The following is a 22,500-nucleotide window of genomic DNA, read 5'->3' on the forward strand; positions in this document are numbered from 1 at the left end:
TGTTGTTATGGGGCACTGAATGTAGCACTGGAGTGGAAGAGGTCAATTTGTTCCCAGTAGTTCTCTTTGTTTCAGGGGCTTAGAGGCAGTGCCTGCTGAAACATAATAGTATGCAACAGCAACACATATAAATAGGTTGCTGCTGTTTTCTTCTGAAGTTTAAGTTGTCTAGTCTTCAGTTCATAGGGCTTTAAGAGAGTGCCACTTAGGTTTCAGTGATTTCCAATAGAAAAAATGGGTATAAAGGAAAAGAAAAAGGAAAAAACTAAAAACATCATTTTGAAGATTTATAGCCAGAAAAACTAGAATTTAATCCAAACTGTAGAAAATAATAAGAATTGAAATACAACAGGCAAGACTAGAATTTAATAACAGGTGTACTATACTTTTTGAAACATAATTTTTCTCTCTCCAGTTTCCCATTTTTATTAAAAGACAAATCATGGTAGGACTGGTTTGCTTTATTATACTTGGCCTAATTATTTGCATACAGTGCAGCAAGAATAACAATTTTGCACATAGGCCTTTTAAATTGGCTTTGATGGAACTTTTTTCCATAGAAGGATTCTGAGATAAGACCTTTTTAAAGCTGAGCCCAGCCATGGATTTTTACCATCAAATACCTATGAGTCGGGTAATTCTTCTCCTCTTGAGGTTCCAAGATAACTTGGTCCTTGCCTGTCAGAAAGTGACTTTCTTTACTTGCTACAGATCAGAAACCTTGTACAGGGACTGTGTACACAAAATATGAGGCCAGTTTTCCAAGGGCTTTATAAGCTCCATAAGTCAAGTTTGATTCCTTAAAGGAGAACATACCATTTCAGCCAAAGCCTTGGTAAAATAGCAAGTTTTTCCAATTGTGTCCTGTTACAGAAGAAAACAGATTCTTATTGCACTTATATAAATAACTATATTGCCATAAGGTAAGAATACTCACAAATGGTTTCCAAATTCTGGAGAAATCAGGTAGAGAGAAACAAATATGCTCCAAATTTTGCTCACAGGAGTATATTTTATGTAATTGTTAAAAGCTGTTAATAGTTCAAAAGAAATGTTTCCTTGACTCTGAAAAACAAAACAAAGGATTAAAAACATTTTAAGCAAAAAGTAAAAAAGATCACTTCAGTCTCCTATAAGTTCAGTTCATGCAGTTATTTCCTGCCCTGCTTGATATTAACAAAAATTTTAGCTCTTCAAGAGTCCTGGACGTTTTTCCTTTATTTTGATGTCATAGTCTCCAGAGTTATCAGAAACTTGCATTCAAGAGCACCTGTTAGAGCTTTTTAGCTTTATAACTGATTATAAAACCACCTTCTAAAGAAGAACAAAACAATACAGCAATTGTTTACGGATGATAAAAAGTCTTATGAGTAGCCATAGTTAAAGACACAATTGACAAGGAAGTATGTTACCTCTGTGGCACAAATTTATTTAACATAACAATCATAATTATTACTGATAATGTACAATAAGACATATCAGAATTATAGGAATTTCACATGATTTTGGAACACATACCAATAACATATTTATAGAAATATAGCCCAAAGAAAGCCAAACCCCATTGTGTATTTGGCAATGCTTCCTGTATGATTTTTGGTACCAAATAAGCCAAATTTCACCTTTATGTTAGTGTATTATTAATGTTAAAATCAATTATTAATAAAACCTTATAAACATATTTATCCAATTTTAATGTTTGACCATAAGTTACGAGTTTTATAGACCTTTTATAATGCTTTACAATTTTTGTTAAAGAGCAGGTTAGTGCTCTAAGAGAAACCCATTTTGCTTTTATTTTAATGCTCAATTTACAGAGAAACTGGATGATACCCCTTTAACTTTAGTCAGTAGGTTTACACACAGAATTTCCTTTATAATCAACCTTCTACAAGTTGCTTAAACATTCTTATTTTTTCCAACTTAAAACAATCCTTTAACCTTTTAATCTAGGCAAAAATCCACATATTTGTGCCTCCTTATAATCTTTTTACCAAAAGTATATTTTACTTTCCTTACACACCTTGTATGTAAACTGGTTCTTCAATAGTCTTAAATACATGTAACACTGTTAACTCGAGCAACCTTTACTTTTGGTGAAAACTTTGGTAAATTGGGATTTTAATTACATACTAGGTGTGGAGCCTAGGACCTAGACAGAAGTGCTGATAAAGTCTGACGTATTCCAGCATCTGACTCCATGTGTACCAGGCTTTACCTAGCTGTAAATCAGGCAAGTTGTACAGTTAATCGTCATAGAGGAATTCAATAAATGATTTAGGAGCCCTAATCTGTACAACCTTTCTTGCATAAATTTTCTTTTATAAATTATTTCACTTCTTACATAGACAAGTTACAACATGCCTTGACTTTCTGACTTGTCCTAAACATCCCTCTTTTTAAAAAACCGGTAATTTTACTTTAGGACAAGAATTTACCATAGAAGATCCTTTATTACATAAAATCTCTTTAATATCTTTTTGCATAGCTAGGGACATGGCTAATTTCATATGTCCCCAGGTCTTATCTAGAATTTAAAACTCCAAAATAAACTGAATGATGTTTAGGTCAAAGAAGCATTTTATGACCTAAAGCATTTAGCAAACCTGATATTTGACCTGCATAATTTAGACCAAATATTTACATTTTTGAAGATATTTTATTTTACCAATAATCTTTAAAACTCTTTTTATTTTTATAACTCTCTTTAAATCTTTCTTATTTCCTATTTTTTACCTTGTTTCATATACAGCCTTTAAATAAGCTTTGAATTAGACAAAAATTAGTTACTCTTTAAAAAGGACACAATTTTTAGAAAGAATGTTTTCCTACAATATGTTTTTATTGGAAAATACCTAAATAATGAAATATCTGTTGTTTAATTTAACTTTAGATCCTAAATTATGACAAGTTTGTTTATGAGTATTTATCCTATTACATTTATCTAATTATTTATTTTAATAATTTACCTGATTATTTATGATAACTATGATATTCATCATTTAAAATTATGAAACTGCTATTGCAAAATTATAACCGAGACGGTGAAAATGATCTGACCTAACTAACTCCATCTTACTTCTAACCTCCATGCTATTCTTGTTCATTAACTTAGTTTATAGTTTAGCTTTGAAACTAAGATGATAACAGTCCTTTCCCAGAACAAACTTCCTTAATGTCTGTGGACTAGACTGCTTAATTCCACAAGATTAGAAGTTAGGGTATTTTACTAAATAATTAAATATGTAGCTTTTTTCATTAAACCAATATTAATGTTTTATTTATTAAAAATTACATGAGCAAAGGTCATTCTGTTTTGTGCTGAGTTATAGTTTTGTAGCCTGTATGCCAAATTTTGACACCTTGTAGTATTTGGCAGAGGTAAGTATAAAATTGCTTGATCAATAAATGCAAACAAAAATGTATGCTGGCAACTCTTAAGACATTGCTGATATTAATTTACCAATAATTTGTAAAGCTAGCTCATTCATTAAAGATTTTACTTAAGTCACATAAACTTGAAAAACATTTGACTAGTCTTTCATTTTTTCTGTTAAAGTAATTAAGTGCTTTTATTTTTCTTTGAGCCAATTATTTAGAACTCTTTTATGTATTTTTAGTAGTGAAACGTAGTATACAAAAGACACAAATACATAGACATATTAGGCATACCAATAGAAGAACTTTTTTTTTGTTTGAGACAGAGTTTTACTCTGTCACCCAGGCTGGAGTGCAGTGGCATGATCTTGGCTCACTGCAACCTCCGCCTACCAGGTTCAAGTGATTCTCCTGCCTCAGCCTCCCGAGTAGCTGAAACTACAGGCACGCATCACCATGCCTAGCTGATTTTTGTATTTTTAGTAGAGACAGGGTTTCACCATATTGTCCAGGCTGGTCTCGAACTCCTGACCTCGTGATCTGCTAGCCTCGGCCTCCCAAAATGCTGGGATTACAGGCATAAGCCACCACACTCAGCCACAAGAACATTTTACAGATTTATAAGACTTCCTTTGTCCTATCTTAGACTTGCAAACTACTGATAACCTGGTTTATTACTCTGGTAGTTATAAGCCAAATAGCCCTAAATCGGCATATTAAAGGAAACACCTCTTAGGTGAAAAAACAAATGGCAAGGTTTACATCTCAAGGTACAAAGGAAAAAAGCCTAGGTGGTGCTAGAGTAAGATTAAAGGTGAATGCCAGATTAAACATGAAATTATAGAAAGTTATCATAGGATTGTATAAGAAACTAACTTTATTTAGATATTGACTACCTATCATTTAACTGAATCTTTGAGCTCTGGGCAGAGGCCAAACTGTATCCTGGGTTTCCAAAAAGGGACAATTATTATGAGGCTAGTCCATGTGATGCTTTTACAGTGCATTTAAAATTTTTTTTCCAAACAAAGATACTTCTAAGTATCTAAATTACACTTTTTCCTAAAAACCCCAGAGTACCTTCTGTTGCAATAGCTATTAATGAAGAAAACAGAATTCAGTCAACTGAGAAGAAAAAAAATTTGCTCAAAAAGACTAGGTCCTAGGAGAGAAATAAAAGCAAAAACATGAATGCCTTTTAAATATTAACATGCACACATACATATACAAATCTTGGATGTTAGTTTTTAATTAAGCTGATTATCAACCAATGAGCTCCTAAAAAATATATTTTTCCTTCCAAGAGGCCTCTCAGGAGGAATGGACCCAATATCTCCCGGTTTTAAGTGTACATGGTATCAAAAGGAATAAGACAGATACACAAATAAGTGGAGACAATTTTTGGATAACACAAGGGGGAGTGCACTCAGGCAAAACAGACTCAAAACCTGATCTCAACCAAAATGCAAAATGGGTGTGTGAGTGAGCCCTATTACTTCCCTTGGTGGTACCAGACAATGGCTTAATAAGCCCTGATAGGAAAACAGTAGGCTCCTGGCATACAAACCAGTTAACACTCTTGGAGCCTATCTGCTCCTGATCTCCGTTCTTCCCCAGTAGTGAAAGAGACGTGCAATTTTGCGCATGAGACAGCCCTCAAGAGGATCCCCAGGAAAATCTCACCTGCAGCTGCTGGCATCCTCCTGAAGACTGTCTCATACCAAGCCACTGGCTGCTGAACGTAGCACCATCCTGGTCTCCCCTGACTGGCTTGCCAGATTTTGTTCCTGAACCAAACTGAACGAATTTCAGTTGTTTTAAGCCACTCAATTTATGATAATTTTTTACAACAGCCCAAAGGAATTAATACACCACCCCTTTCTGGTCCTGGGTACCAGAAGACAGCACCTGCTTTGAATCTAGGTTCTACTGGGAAGTCCTAGCTCTTTGCCTCTGGTACCTCTTTATTCTTTCAGCCCTATGGAGTGTACTGACACTATATAGTTAGTTGCTAATTTCTGAGTTGGATCATCATCCTCAATTTTAATCCTTCTAATGTTTTTATAACTAGCTCCCTATATTAAGTACTTTGTAATGAACTATTTGATGTGAGTCTGTTTCCCCACTGGATCCTCAAACACATGGACAATATAGTACTAAATTTAATAGTTTTTGTAGAGAATATCAGTCATTATATAGTCCTTGTATTTAACTTACAGGTTGGCTTCTTTGCAAAAGGATTGTTTTGATTCTACTTAATATTTTGCATTTTTATATGAAAATTGATATAAATTAACCTGCATATGAATTATAATTTAGCACTTTATATTTGGTTAATACTTTGTAAATATTAGTTAGTGAAAGAAACACTAATTTTTATAGGAATGTAATACAAAATTATGAACTGGGGTCCACAAAGTTTTTCTGTAAAGGGCCAGTTAGTAAATACTTTAGGCTTTGCAGGCCATATAATCTCTGCTACAACTACTTACCTCTGCTACTGTGGCATGAATGCAGTCATAGACAATATGTAAACAAGTGAGCATGGCTGTGTTCCAATAAAACATTATTTACAAAAAAAGGTGATGGGTTTGATTTGTTCCACAAATCATAGTTTATTCACCCTGCTGTAAACTATCTAGACTTTTGATCGCATATGTTCCATTGATATCTCATATAGACACTGCACGTGTCTATATTATTTTATATAAAAGAAAAACATACAGTTTTCTTCCCCCAGAGTAACTCAATTTTTCAAAGATCTGCTAGTGTTTACACTCTCAGTATTTCATTCTTTCTAAAGATTGATATCTTGGGGAAAAAAGGTCATTAAGCCAAAACATTAGGCCTCAGGGATAAACCTGGAGAAAAATGATTGAGTGATCAAACCAACTTAATCTTTTGTAAAAGTCTCCCTGCCCTCTTATTTAGAAGGATGAATAATATCTCGACAATGAGCCAGGATTTATTGTTTTCAGTATCAAATTTTTGTTCTACTTCTCAAACATTCCCCTGAAATATCAAATACTTAAACAATGAAATAGTTTTAATTACACATAGCTAACAAAGAACATATGACCTATTTATATTTCCACTAAACTTAGTCATTTTGAAGGCACATTCCAGTTTGTTCTATTGTCCTTAACATCCAATTTAGTTTTCATCTCCTCATAAATCATCAAATAGTATTTGAGGAATAAATGAACATATTATTCCAAGATGCTGAAAATTATATGTAATATCTAATTATATGTCATATAGAATCAAAGGTTGGATATTTCATAAATATAGAAGTCATTTTTAATTTCTATATTAATGTGGAAAGAGGGGCTAATTTATATTGAGGCTGATCTTCTCTTTGAATTGAATGGATTCTATCAGGAGCAGACAGCTCCAATATCCACAGGAATATAATAATACTGAGTTATATGCTGGGGTTAAACCAGTCTGACATCATGGTAGACTCTGACAAAATTTAAGGTCAAGATCTCCTTCCAGGTGCCAGAATGTCATACAATAGTCCACAGTAACCATGCATGTAGGCAGCCTTAAACAGGCTGCTAGTTCCTAAGTATCTAAATTTGTGATAATTTGTGAATGAATCACCATGCCCTCCATAGAACTTGGCAACTGGATCAGCGTTTCTGCATCTGGCATTGTACACAATTTGCATATTGTGGAAGTGAAACACTTTGAAATCTCTGAAGCCCATCTCATTATGGCATGATGAGCTCATAGCCATGTGCTTTCCATCTTTAGTTCTAATTTCAGGGGAGCCGTAGTTAAAACCTAAGGACACACATACATAGCTTATGGATAATGATTGTCTAAACTGTTTTTAGTTTTGTAAACTTAAGATGTTAAATTAAGAACAACTCTACTTACTAGAGTGGAAAAAAGGACAGGCAAAAGTTTTCCCTCCTTGATACCAGTTTTTATAAAATAAAAAATTTTATAAAAGTGCTTGAGTTACTTTAAATGAGAAAAGTTCTAGGAATTATTATTAAAATTTAAACTCCCTCCATAATTTACATTTAGTTTCCATAAAAAACTTTTAACAATCATACATTCATGAGAACCATGTGCTAAAAATGTGTTTTTAGAATTCAAACGTAACTATATTTCTTCTATTCTTTATGCGGCTTGATTTCATTATTATTTAAAAACAAGAATAAATGAGCATATGGGAGTTGAGATTTTTTTGCAACTTATTTAACACGTATATTTAAAATTAGAATTGAGACAATTTTAGATATGTACCATAGTGCCAGTATCCATTATATAGATTACAATAAGACATGCAAGTAAATGAGAGACATACCCATGTGTTGTCCATCACTACCAAAATTCTAAATGCATTGACAATTAATAGTTTTGAAATCTCTCCTAGAACCAAGGATTTTGACTTCAAAATACAGCTTCCCTACAGACTTACTATTTCTTTAACATTTCTACATATTATGAATGATAATTTTGAGAAGTACAACTTTGGACCTAATGCATTTATATGAATACATATATTTTATGTGATATTTCAAAATAATTTTGAGGAAAGAATGTTAATTAAGATTTTTCAGAGTATTTTCATAGTATAGGGAAAGGAAAGGAGATAAATATAAACCAAAAATGTATCTTCTGTAAACAATTAAAATTTTGTCAGAAACAATGTGGTCAATCTATTTTGTGTCTTGACACATTCACAAATCTCGTTCAGTGTTTTTAATAGTCAATGAAAACTTTGTTGATGAATTGTCACATAGTCAAATTACCAAATGTTACCTATTCATGGAATTATTTTGGTGTTGTAGGAAAGAAGAAGAAACACAGATATGCATATGTGTACACTACACATACAGACATACCTTGGAGATATTGCTAGTTCAGTTCCAGACCACGGCAATAAAGTGAATAATGCCATAAAGCAACATTTTATTGCTAAAAATGCTAACAATTTTCTGAGCCTTCAGCAACTTGTAATCTTTTTGATGGTGCAGTTTCTTGTCTCGTTGATGGCTGCTGACTGATCAGGGTGGTGGTTGCTTAAAGGTGGGGTGGCTGTGGCAATTTCTGGAAATAAAATAACAGTGAAGTCTGCGCCATCAATTAACTCTTTCTTTCACCAACGTTTTCTCTGTAGCACGCAATTCAGTTTCATAGCATTTTACCCACAGTAGAACTTATTTCAAAATTGGAGTCAATCCTGTTCAGCCCTAATGCTGCTTTATTAACTAAGTCTATATCATATACTCAATCTCATGTTGTCATTTGAACCAATGTTCATGGTATTTTCACCAGGAGTAGATTGCTCTCAATAAACCAATTTATTTACTTATCCATGAAAAGGGACTCCTTATCCATTTAAGTTGTATCATAGAATTGCAGCAATTCAGTCACGTCTTCAGACTCCACTTCTAATTGTAGTTATCTTCCTATACCCACCACATCGTCAGTTGCTTCCTCTATTGAAGTCTTGAATGCCTTAATGCGTGAGAGTTGGAATCAATTTCCTCCAACACTCTTGTTAGTGTTGATATTTTGACCTCCTCCTATGAATCACAAAGGTTCTTAATAACAGCTAGAATGGTGAATCCTTTATAGAAGATTCTTAATTTATTTTGCCCAGATCCCTCAGAAAAATTAGTATCTATGACAGTTGTAATGTTATGAAATGTATTTCTTAAATAGGAACATTTTAAAAACCAAATTACTCCTTGAGAGGAAGGCTTTAAGATGGCTGATGAGAGGTGCCTGGAACTCACCTTCTCCACAAAGAAGAAAGAAAACCGTAAGTAGATAACCACACATCAAATAGACCTTCTAAGAGAAAATGCTGTAATTCAGGTCAGTGACAGAGAACTTCTGAGGCATTGAAGGACAGGAGAGCAAAGCAGCTTGCCCATCTCAGATTGACTCAGAGCAGAAAGAGCTCCCGATTGTGGGGAAAAGGTAAGCAAGAGATCACTAGTTATCCACACTTGCACATTGAACACCTGCAATTCTAGCTACATGAGATCACTTGATTACTTCAGTCTTTGCAGACACTCAGACTAACATAGGAAGCTGCCTGTAGTTCCTGCAATGGTAGCGTTCCAAAAAGGAAGTTCATGCTGGGTCCCATATACCCCTCAAGACACAAGTAGCTGCAGCATGGAGCCAGTATGAGAGCCTAGCATCCACCATGCTACTGTGTGTCCTGGGGCCAAACAGCCACTGCATTTTCACATCCTTGAAGCACTGCTGGCATCCCCCCGTGTCTACCCTGAGGGCTGCAGCATCATAATGTTGGCTGGATCCAGCTGTGTAGCTGGGTCCCCAGCATTTTAGTTCACACAATATCCTAAACCCTGGGGAACAAGCAGTACAACACACCAGGGAGACTTTCCTTCACACAAAGGAAGACTAGACGTTCACTCCCCAGAGCCTAAGTGCCACCTGCCTGGGGCTGCTGCCACTGAGAGTAATCACATCCCCTCCAGTGGCAGAGCCTCCATGTACCTGCACGTGATTTCTAGGTATCTGTGGACAAGTCTACCTATGTGCTATCCCAGGGCGTGAGGATAGGCCCACTCCACCCACCACCACTGTTGCTGGTGCCTGATCATGCCACCCAGGGGCTTATGGATTGGCATGTCCCACACACCTCAGCCAGAGCCTGCACACACTATCACGGGGCCTGAGCATGGGCCCACAGCATCTGCAACTGCTGGTGGCAGTGCCTGTGTACAATGTCCTTGGGCCTGGAAATCACCACCAATACCAGTGTACACTATGGAGGGGCACGATGACCAGCCTGCCCAGTCCACTGGTGATCATGCATGTTGTTTGGGGCCCTGGGGAATGACCTGCCATTTCTGCCACTGCTGGTGCCCACACACACCTTCCATGGGCTGGAGGATGTGTCCATCCCAACTGCTGCTGCCACCTGCATGCACCCTCCAGAGTCCTGGGTATAGGATCAACCTGTCAGCTATTGTCAGGCACCTCCTGAGGGCCCAGGAAATGGTCAGCCTGTTGCTGCTCCTGCCACCAGCACCACCTGTGCTGTGCCTGGGGGATGGGGGACTGGCTTCTCACCCTACCACTGCCACTATTGGCATCTGCTTAAGCCACTTGGTGACATGAGGGTTGGCTCATCACCACTACAGCCATGGCTGATGCCCAACATGCTGTCCATGGGACCAAAGACCTGCCCTGCCCACAGCTGCAACTGCCAGGCACTTAGTAAGCTGCCTGGAAGCCCAAACATGAGGCCACCTAAACCTGCCACCACTAGTGCCTGTGTATGCCACCAGGAAGTTTGAGGATTAGCATGCCTGCTCAGCCACCACCATCACTTGATCTTAAAGACTGGCCTTACTAATTTCCTTGTCCCCAGCAAAGCCTTCCCATAGCCTCTACTGACAACTGCAGCCTAAGCTACTGAGAAATCACAGATACAAGTAACAGATTATAGGAAAAGAAATCATACAGAGACTACACTACTGTGACCACCCAGAATTAAAGCCAAAACATACTACCCAATCAGTATTATATATACCTACAGGAGAAAGTCATTATACAAAAGCCAATCTGTAAAATTAGGAGAAGCAACTATTACACAAGATGTGCAGATACCTATGTAAGAACACAAGAAACACGAAAAAGCAAGGAAACATGACACATCCAAAGGAACAATAATTCTCCAATAACAGAGCCCGGTGAAAAGGAAATCTATAGATTTCCTTTTGTATCTCAATGATTCTCAAATAAATGCAACCTAAAAAGGTTCTGCACAGCACATTATAATCAAGCTATGAAAGTCAAAGATAAAGCAAGAATTCTAAAAACAGCAAGAGCAAATCATTAAGTCACGTATCAAAAACTTCCATCAGACCCATTAGGCCAACAGTAGATTTCTCAGTAGAGATCTTACAGGCCAAGAGAGAATGGAATAATATATTCAAAGCATTGAAAGAAGAAGAAAACCTTGTTAGCCAAGAACAGACAGTGAACTCTTCTTCAAAAATAAGAGAAAAAATCTTTTCCAAACCAGCAAAAACTGAGAGTTCATCACCACTGGCCTAGCCTTACAAGAAATGATTAAGGGAATCCTATATTTGGGAGTGAAAGTATATCTAAAATCGTGAAAATACAAAAAGTATAAAACTCAATGGCAGAGCAGACACATAAGTGAGAAAGAGAAATGACTCAAATGGCGCTACCAGAGAAAACCACCAAACCAAGATGTACAATAAGAGAGAAAGAAAGGAACACACAAGACCATACAAAATAACCAGAAACAATTAACAAAATAACAGGAATAGGTCCTAACCTATCAATAATAAGCTTGAATGTAAACAGATTATATTTTTCACTTAACAGATATAAAATGGTTTAATGGCCATTAAAAAAACCATTTATAGGCTGCCTACAGGAAACTCACTTCACCTTTAAAGACACATAGACTGAAAATGAGGGATGGCAAAAAAATATTCCATTTAAATAGAAACCAAAAGAAAGGAGGAGTAGCTGTCCTTATATCACATAAAAAACTTTAAGAGAAAAAATATAAAAATAGAAAAAGATTATTATATAATGATAATGGGATCAATTCAGCAAGAGAATATAACAATTATAAATGTATATGTGCCCACTACTAGGGCACCAAGATATATCAAGAAAATATTTTAGATCTAAGGGAGAGACTCCAATGCAATAATAGTTGAGGACTTCAACACCTATTTTTCACCACTAGGCAGATCAACTAGAAATAAAATCAATTTTAAAAATTGGATTTAACCTACATTTTAGACCAAATGAATCTAACATGCATTTTTAGAACATTTCATCCAAGAGCTATGGAATATTCTCCAGGATTGGCCACAGTTTGGGCCACAAAATAACTCTTAATAAATTTTTAAAAAATCACAATCATACTATGTATATTCTCAGACCACAAAGGAATAAAATTAGAAATCAATAACAAGAGAAACTTTGAAAATTGTACAAATACATTGGAAGTAAACCCATGTTACTGAATAATCAATGGGTCAATGAAGAAATTAAGAAGGAAATAGAAGCATTTCTTGAAACAAATAAAGATGAAAACACAACATACCAAAATCTTTGAGATACAGCAAAAGCAGTGTGAAGAGGGACGGTCATAGCAATAAGCGCCTACATCGAAAAACTAGAAAGATAAATAAACAGCCTAAAGATGCCCTCAAAAAACTAGAAAAGCAAAAACTGCCGGGCACAGTGGCTCAAGCCTGTAATCCCAGCACTTTGGGAGTCTGAGGTGGGTGGATCACTAGGTCAGGAGTTCGAGACCAGCCTGACTAACATGGTAAAACCCCATCTCTACTAAAAAATACAAAAGTTAGCCAGGACTGGTCGTGCTTGCCTGTAATCCCAGCTACTCGGGAGGCTGAGGCAGGAGAATCACTTGAACCCAGGAGGCAGAGGCTGTAGTGAGCAAGATCGCACCACTGCACTCCAGCCAGGGCGACAAAGAGAGACTGCATCTAAAAAAAAAAAAAAAATTAAAAAAAAAAGTAAGAAAAGCAAAAACTAACCAAACCTCAAATTAGTAGATGGAAATAAATAATACAGATCAGAGTGTTACTAAACAAAATAGAAACGAAAAAAATACAAAAGATTAACAAAACAAAGAGATTTTCTTAAAGATAGCCAAAATCAATAAGCTGCAAACTAGACTGACCAAGGAAAAGAGAAACAAAAATCAGTAAACTCCTAGCTAGACTAAGCAAGGAAAAGAGAGAGGGGATCTAAAGAAAGTCAGAAACAAAAAAAGTGAACATTACAACTGATATCACAGAACCACAAAGGATCATTAGAGGCTATTATAAACAACTGTATGGTAGCAAACTGGAAAACCTAGAGGAAATGGGTAGAATACTGGACACACAAAACCTACCAAAATTGAATCAGGAAGAAACAGAATACATGAACAGAGTAGTAATGAGTATTGAAATCGAATGAGTCATAAAAAGTCTCCTAGCAAGGAAAAGCTCAGGGTTGCATGGCTTTACTGCTGAATTCTATAAAACATATAAAGAAGAACTAATACCAGTTTTCCTTCAACTATGGCAAAAATTTTGAGAAAATTAGGTAGTATTTATTCTCTAGATGTAATAGAATGTTTAAAATTGAGGAGAAATTAAAAGTAGAATAAGCACATGATTTGACATGTACATAATATGTGGTGGCAAAAATATTTAAAGCTTACAAACCAAATATATGACTAAATAAGAAAAAAGAATAATAGCATTATATTAGGATATAAAGGTAACCACTAAGGAAAATCTAAACTGTCCTATGTTCAAAAATAAACTAATACATAAATTCAGATGAGGAGACCAAAGAGCAAAATACCACATTGAAAACATAATAAACATTAAACATAATAAAAAATAATTTATCCAAACTGAGTCGAATTATGTAAGTTATATCAGCCATACCAATAAAACCAAATTGGGCAGACCCATCTATTAAAAATTATTGTCAGAGTGGCTTATAAGACAAAACCCATGTTTATGATGAAATCAGGGGATATAACTTTTAAAAGGTAATTCAAAAATCTAATATAAAGGGATAAGAAAAAAGTATGTCTGGAAACTACAAACATGAAAGTAGTATTGCAATCTTGGTATTAAATAAGGAGAATTCAGGCAAAAAAATCAGATACAAAAAAGAAAGAAAACATAATTCTCCAGTCAAATTCACAATATAGGCATAATAGCTACCAATATCTACGCATTAAATATCATACTTGCATAAAGCAAAAATTTCATGAGATGTTAGGAATAACAGATGTACACTAATGAGATATTCACTATCTCATTACTATTACTATTGTCAGTTTATATCAGTTCATGTCAAGTGAATGTGAAATCACTAAAGATATAGAAGACAAACACTAACTATTAAAGTCTATCTAATGGAGTATAATTCAAACTTTGCACTCTAGTAATTGGGAATGCACATTCTTTTCAAGTGCATATGAGACATTAATGAGTTTAACTGGGTCACCAAAAAAGCTCAATATATATACATAATATAAACAATGTTCATGGTTCAAAACTCAATATGTTGGAAATCATTAATTTTAAATTGTTCCAACTGGAAATTTTAAAAAGCAATACTATATTTTAGATTCAATGAGATAATCAAAGCAGTGATAAAATAGTCATACCCTAAAATACTCATATCAACATAAATGAAAAAGATGAAATACAGGTATTAAATATCCAACTCAGTTAGAAAATGAACACCAAAATAAACTAAAAGAGAACAAAGGAAGGAAATAATAGGGACTACAGCTGAAATTAATGAATTAGAAGACAGAAATAATACAAACACATATAAACAAAAGTCTTTTTTGCTGTGAAAAATCAAGGAAATAGATATCCTCAACAAAACTAATTAAGAAAAAACATAATTCACAATAAGTCTGAAATAATCATTGAAACAGAAGAAGTCATTCTCAAGTAAATTTGAAGACCTCTGTGAAATGGATGATTTACTAGGAAATATAGTTTACCAAAATGTATTCCCATAGAAAAAAAAAATCAGACCAATAGAAGAAATAGAGGAATTTGTAATGAACGTCCTTCTTAGAAAAGAGCAGGTTCGATTTGTTTTATTAGAAATTCTGCTATAACCTCCCAAAATCAGATGCTGCTAATACTACTTAAACTCTTGCAGAGTGTAGAAAAAGAAGGACAATTCTGGAATTTTTGAAATTTGTTTTTAATTTTTACCTTTTTCTTGTTGTAAGAGCAAATACTGTGAAATCTACCATCTTAAGCTTTCATGGCTACAATACAGTATTGTTAACCACAGGCACAATGTTGTACAGCACATATCTACATTTAATCGTCTTCCATAACTGAAACTTTATATATGTTGTATAGCAGTGGCTCATTTGCCCTTCCCCTCAGCCCTGACAACAACCATTCTACTCTCTGTTTCTGTGTGCTTCACATGTGTTTAGATGCCTCATATAACTGAAATCATAGAGTATTTTTCCTTCTGTAACTGGCTTACATCACTTAACATAAGGTGGCATAAGGTGGTTTAGGTACATCCATGATGTTACATATGGTAAGATTTCCCTTATTTTTTAGAACTGAATATATATACATATATATATAAAATTTTCTTTATCCATTCATCCATCAATGGACAGCTAAATAATATCCATACTGTGGTTCTTGTGAATCATGCTGCAATGAACAATAAGGTGCACTTATTTTTAAAAGATCTTGATTTCTATTCTTCTGGATTAATAATTAGAAATGAAATTGCTGGATTATTTGGTATTTTTAATTTCTAATTTTAAGATTTTTCAATAAAGGAATTATAGCATGGACATCTAAATTTGATAAATATTGTGCAAAAAAGTTAAACTATAAACCAGTCTTATTTTGATTCTCCTTAAATCTTAGAAATAGTAAATTATTTTAATAGTTTTTCTAAGCTATTTGCATTTTTAAAATTAAGTCTACTTGTTCATTGTTTACTTTGCATTTTTAAGATAAACCTATTTGTTCATGGTTTTTTTTTGTGTGGGAAGCTTGGATTCTGTTGACAAATATTTTATTTACAATTCCTATGAAGGTATTCAAAATGCAATTGGATGCTGAAAAGGACTCAAATAATTCAACAAATGTTCCTGAAAAAATAACTTAATGAACTAGAAATCAATGGGAACTTCCTTAACTATAAACTAGATAACTGTATAACTATAAAGATAATCAATAGATGATAAAGTACATAGATTAGATAGAATGGTAGATGATACATGATAGACAGATTAGATAGATAAATAGATAGACACTCCTTGGCATAAAGCTAGCTAGTATCTTACTTAAGGGTGAAACGAGAGGCATTCAGGCAAAAGGCAGAGAGAAGACATGGATGCTAACACCTAGGTATTAATACACTGGATATATAAGACAGTGTAATTAGAAAAATGAAAAAAACCCATAATAATTGGAATTAAGTGATGAAACTCTCCATTTGCAGATGATAAGATAATGTATTCAAAATATGGAGGGGAAGCAATGCTAAAACTAGCAATACAATAATCATCAATACAATATAAACAATAAGGTTATTCAGTTAGTGGAATATAAAATCAGCATGCAAAATATGATAATTTTCATATATATATATGATTAATAATCAGAATTTACAAAGGAATAAATGCTTCCTTACAATAGTTACAAGAAAGATACAGCAAATGATAAAAATATATAATTATCAAAACCAAATATATTTTAAAAATCTGTAAAAGGGAAGCATTTACTTTTTCCCTAAAAGAAAATAGCATACATTTGAACAAGTTTCTCCTGAGCAAGATCATTCGACATCATAAAAAGGTCAATCCTTCCAAAATGAATACATACATTTAACATGATCTGAATAAAATTAACGATGTTTTTTTCCTTAAACTAGACAAGTTAACCTGAAATGTTACATGGAAAAATAAATATGCTAAATTATATAGAGATGGGGTCATGGGCACTAATCTTATTGCATATGAAAATATAGTCTTTTCATAAATACAATTTGATATTGTTACATAAATGGACAGAAAGAGCCATGGAGTAAAATAGAAAGTTCAGAGGGAATCTTTTGATGTTTTAATAAATAAATATGTGAAAACTGGATAGCCATTTCAAAAATGACAAAATTGTATCTATACCTTTTACTACACATGAGAATAAACTTCAAATAGTTAAGAGATCTACTTTTTTAAAAAAGAAACCTTACAAATGCTGGAATAAAAGATGCCCATTACTTCATAACCACAAATTTGACAAAAGTCTTTTGAACCATAAATTAAAATCCAAAAACAAGCAAATAAAAGCTTGGAAAATTCAATCACATAAAGATAGTGATAAAAATAAAAACACAGGCGAAAACAACATGAATCAAGTAAACAGCAAATAACAAACAAGGATAACATATTTGCAACCTACATGTTAGACAAAAGTTTAATTTTTAGGATCTCCTAAAAATTGAGACCAAAGATACCCCAAACAAAATAAAAAATGAGAAAAAAACATAAATATATAGTTCTCCATATATAATAGTTGGCCCTTATGTAAATGGAAAAAAAATGTTAAGTATCACTCTTAAAAAGAGAAATGCAGTTAAAACTATGCTGAGATACAATTTGTAAATTGTCAAAAGTTCCAAAGTATACTGCCCAAGTTAAGAGGATGTATACAATACTGATGAGAATACAAAATTGTAGAATCTCTAGGGAGGGTAATTTGGAAATAAAATAAATCATTCATTAGAACCCAAGGTCCTACTTTAAGAAACCTGTTGTGAAGATACACATCTACTAATGTATAAGCAATATATACACAAGATTATTTATTGTGACTTTTTTATAACAGCAAAATATTGAGAAGAACTTAAAAATCCAAATAGAGAAGATTAGTTGGATAAACCATTGTTACACTTACCCATGAAATATTATGTAGTACTAGAACTAAATGACATGGGTCTCAATTCATGGGATTAAGGGTGGGGGTGGGCCTAGGTGAAGAGCAGTATATATAGTATGCTTCTTTTTGTTTAAGAAACAGGAGAATAATACATAACTTATGTGTTTGTTTTTGCAGAAAATAATACAGAAAAGATAAATCAAGACTTAATGGAAATTTGGCCAGGCACGGTGGCTCATGCCTGTAATCTCAGCACTTTGGGAGGCCAAGGTGGGCAAATCATTTGAGGTCAAGAGTTTGTGACCAGCCTGGACAACATGGTGAAAACCCATCTCTGATAAAAATACAAAAATTAGCTGAGTGTGGTGGTGCATGCCTGTAATCCCAGCCACTTGCTTGAACCTGGGAGGCAGAGGTCACAGTGAACCGAGATCCTGCCACTGCACTCCAGACTGGGGATGGAGCCAGGCTCCATTGCAAAAAAAAAAAAAAAAAAAAAAAAAGACATAATGGAAAATTTATCAGAGGTTTCAGGTGATAAAATTGGAGTTTGATATCTCTGAGTGTACCTGTGTTCTTCAGATTTTTAAACTGTGTAATTAGTACACATGTTGAAACATAAAAATAAATCAAATGTTGAATAGAAAAGAAACGAGTCTATATCAAACTGATAACATAACCACTCAGAGAAAAAAAAATTATCTCCTGTAATTTTTAGCACAGGACTCTAATTGCAAGAACTGCAAGGAATGTTTATGTTAGCCATAATACAGCAATTTTGAAATAATACTATATTATAGCATAAAAAATATAAGTAAATATATTAGAAACCAAGATTTTCACTTTAGGAGAAAGGGAGATATAAGTATAAAATATAATGTCTTAAGGAAACCCTTGTAATGTTAAATTGGAAAGAAAACAATCCACATGGACATGGACATTTGAAACATATATGAAAAATTTCTAGTTTATCCATTGAAATGACCTAGAGAAAATGACACTGCAGTAGCAAGCGCTAAAGCAGCCTCTTGGGAAAAATCTTCATTTTAAATCTGGGAAAGGAAAAGTATAAGGTGCTGGGACATCTGATTTTGCCAATACACAAGGGAGCACTAGAAAAACTAATGGGGTCATATCAATAAGACACAAGGTCCAACTTGAAGGGTTCAGACTGGTAAAGTTGGGAAAAATCTGAGCATCTAAAAAAATGACATTAATTTATTGTAATGAATGAATTACAATGCACTGGATACATAAAATCAGAAGTACAATGTAATGTAAATATATACAAAAAAGAGAAAAGAAAAATGATGACTTAAAAATGTAGAAGGAATGATATAATTAGAAACAGCATTATTGCCACCCACCATGGCAAAGATCATCAAAGAATGCTAAATCTATTTGCTTAAATGTTGTTGGGGAAGAGTATATTTGTCTAGAGCTAAAGTAAATCACCCCTCCAAATAACTGCTAATTACATATGGGGAAATTTGGAAAAACCACCTTAATAAAGTGATCAACTTTAGCTTTACTAAGAGTGGGAACAACCTCACTCTACGCTCCTCATGATGTGATGATATGATATACATAACTGCACCTAGGACAAGTCCTTGACAAAAATTATTTAATGGAAGTCTAATAAAGTCTTTGGACCTCACTTTCAGTTTTCAGGAAAGATAGTTAACAGAAAAACATGTTAAATGAAATTATAATTTGCTAGTCAGATAATCAAGAATATGGGGCATTTTAAAAGAAATGTTTTAGATGTTCCAACATCACTCTCAAGAAGGGGAAAAATGCTGGGAGACCATTCTAGATTTAAAGAAACTAAAAGAGGATAATAATCAATTATATACTTTGTTTGCTTTCTGTTTGGTTTTAGACATTTTAGTAAATATATTAAATGGTATCTGGGAATTAATCTTATATTTCCTAGGTGTGATAATAGTCTAGGGGTTGTTTATAAGAATGTCCTTTTTTTAGAGGCTGAGTTTTCCATGGTCAGGTGTCATTAAGTCTGGAGCTTATTTTCAAATGAGATAGCCCAAAATGTGTGTGTTCGAGTGTGTATGTGTCTGTATGTGTGTATACACATACATATATATGAGTCCATATTAAAATTACATTTTTATATTCCTTTCCCATTTCTCTAGTGCAAATATGAGCAAAATATGAATGATTTTTGAATTTATGTGGATGATATAGAGGTGCCTCTTGTATTAGTCTTTCAAATTTTCAGTTAAAAATTTTAAATGTGATAAATTGAAGTGAAATGTACTATTTACAATAACAAAACATAAAGAGCCTAGAAATGCATCTAATAAAAGATGAGCATTCCCATCATGAATTAATTTTTACAAGAAATGACATTTTAAAAGACCCAGATAAATAGGGGTATATGTTATATTAATGACTAAGAAGACTTAATAACAGAAAGATGTTACTTACCCACAAATTGTTCTTTATATTTAATATAATTTCAGCATAATTATCAGAAGATTTTTCATTGAAATTGACAAGCTGTCTGTAAAATGTATGTAGAGCTAAAAGCTTCAAGAATAGCCAAGAGTATTCATCCTCACCAAAAAAGTGTGAGGATATACCCTATCGTATGTCAAAACTACTTCAGAGCTAATATAACAGATACGTGGATTTGGTGCCATGGAGGCAAGTAAAGAGCCCATAAATAGATACATGCTTATATAGAAAGTTGATATATGCTGGAGTGGGAATTGCATATATTTGAAGAAACATGGATGGTGGAATATTCTGTGACCTGTATGGAAGCATACAACCATGTTCAAAAATAATTTGATCTGTATTAAACATTTAATTTCAAAAAGCGAAACTATAAGACTCTTTAAATGCAATATATTATAGTAGAATACATTTAATACATCAGATTAGAGGAAAAGCATTCTCTAAAGGAAAAGATTAGTACATACAGCTTAATATAATTAAGCAATTTTGTTAAGTAAAAGACCAATACAACCTGGGTAGAAATCTTTGCAATATGTATGACTCACAGAAAATGAATATAAAAAATCTCAAAGGATGAAAAAATCTCAAAAGAAATACAGGCAAAAGATACAAACAAAACTTTTATAGAAGAGAGAGTATATGTGACCCACAAAGATTAAAAAAAACTCACGAGTTATCAGGGAACCAAAAATTAAAATCACAAAAAATGCAATGTTATGCCCCTTGGAAGTCAGTTAAAAATGTGTTGGACAACATGAAGAGCAATAGGTAGTTTTATCCACAGCTACTTAAAAGTATAAATTGGTACGAGCACTTCTGAAACATTTTAGCATATCATAAGAAAGCTGAACATGTGCACATACCAAAATAAGTTCTGGTAGTTTCATTAATATGCTCTAGGAGTTGAGTTTTTTTGTTTGTTTGTTTTTCTAAAGGGTCAGATAGTAAATATTTTAGTCTTTGTAAGCCATGGAGTCTCTATCATAACTACACAACTCTACCATTGTAGCATGAAAGCAGCCATAAAGCATACATACACAAATGAGCATGGTGGCACTCCAATAAAATTTTATAGACACTGACATGTAACGTTTATTTAGTTATCACGTATCACAAAATTGTCTTACTTTTTCTATCATTTAAAATATATAAAAATAATTATTGGCTTATGGACTATACTCAGGCAGCAGGTAGAATTTGGTTTATGAGCCATATTTTGCCAGTCCTGCTACTTTCTACTCAGAGAGTTTAAAGGACCAGAAGCAATGAAAGATACTAGAAATTCTGAACATCAGGCCCTACCCAAGACTTCCTAAATCAGAGTGTGCATTTTAACAAGATACCTGGTAAATTGTATTCACATTAAAATTTATGAAGCATTGCTCTAGATAAAATATTGTGCAAATGCACTAGGAAGTATGAACAAATTTGTTCATGGCAATATTTGTTACAGCTAAAAACTGGTAAAAACCCTATGTCAGCTGGATGTGGTGGCTCATACCTGTAATCAGAGCACTTTGGAATGCCAAGGCAGGAGGATCCCCTGAGCCCAAGCGTTTGAGTTTGCACTGAGCTATGATCATGCCACTGCACTCCAGCCTGAGTGACAGAGTGAGATCCTGTCTCTAAAAACAAAACAAAACAAAAAACCAAAAAACTGCATGTCCATTAATAGGAGAATGGACAAATCAATTGCACATATTCAAAAAATGGAATTACATGCATTAACTTGGATGAATATCAAATACATAATATTGGGGAAAAGAAGCAAACTATATAATGTGAAATACGGTTTGATTTATATAAAGTTCACAAAATGATACATTATTTAAGATTATCTAGATATGTTGGAAAACTAAAAAGCAGAGAAGTAATAATGCAAAAAGTAGGGTATACTGTTTCTAGCTGTGATGGAGTAATAGGAAGCAAATAATAATTCTACCTTAACATCTAAAGAAATAAGCAGAATATATGAACCAAAAGTTTTGAGAAATTGGAGAACTTTCAGAGCATGACAGTGATCTCTGAGAAACAGGAAACAAATTAAGTGAGCCCTGTAATTGGCCTGGTTTACTGTCTCTAGTGAGTAAATAACTAGGCTGCAGTTCAGGAAGGGAAAACAGATGTGGAACCCTACAATTACCGGAAATTCAGGAAAAGATCTAAGAATCAGAGA

Source organism: Sapajus apella, unplaced genomic scaffold, assembly GCF_009761245.1.
Source record: "Sapajus apella isolate SASKATOON/1434 unplaced genomic scaffold, GSC_monkey_1.0 scaffold17, whole genome shotgun sequence".
Lineage (NCBI taxonomy): Eukaryota > Metazoa > Chordata > Mammalia > Primates > Cebidae > Sapajus > Sapajus apella.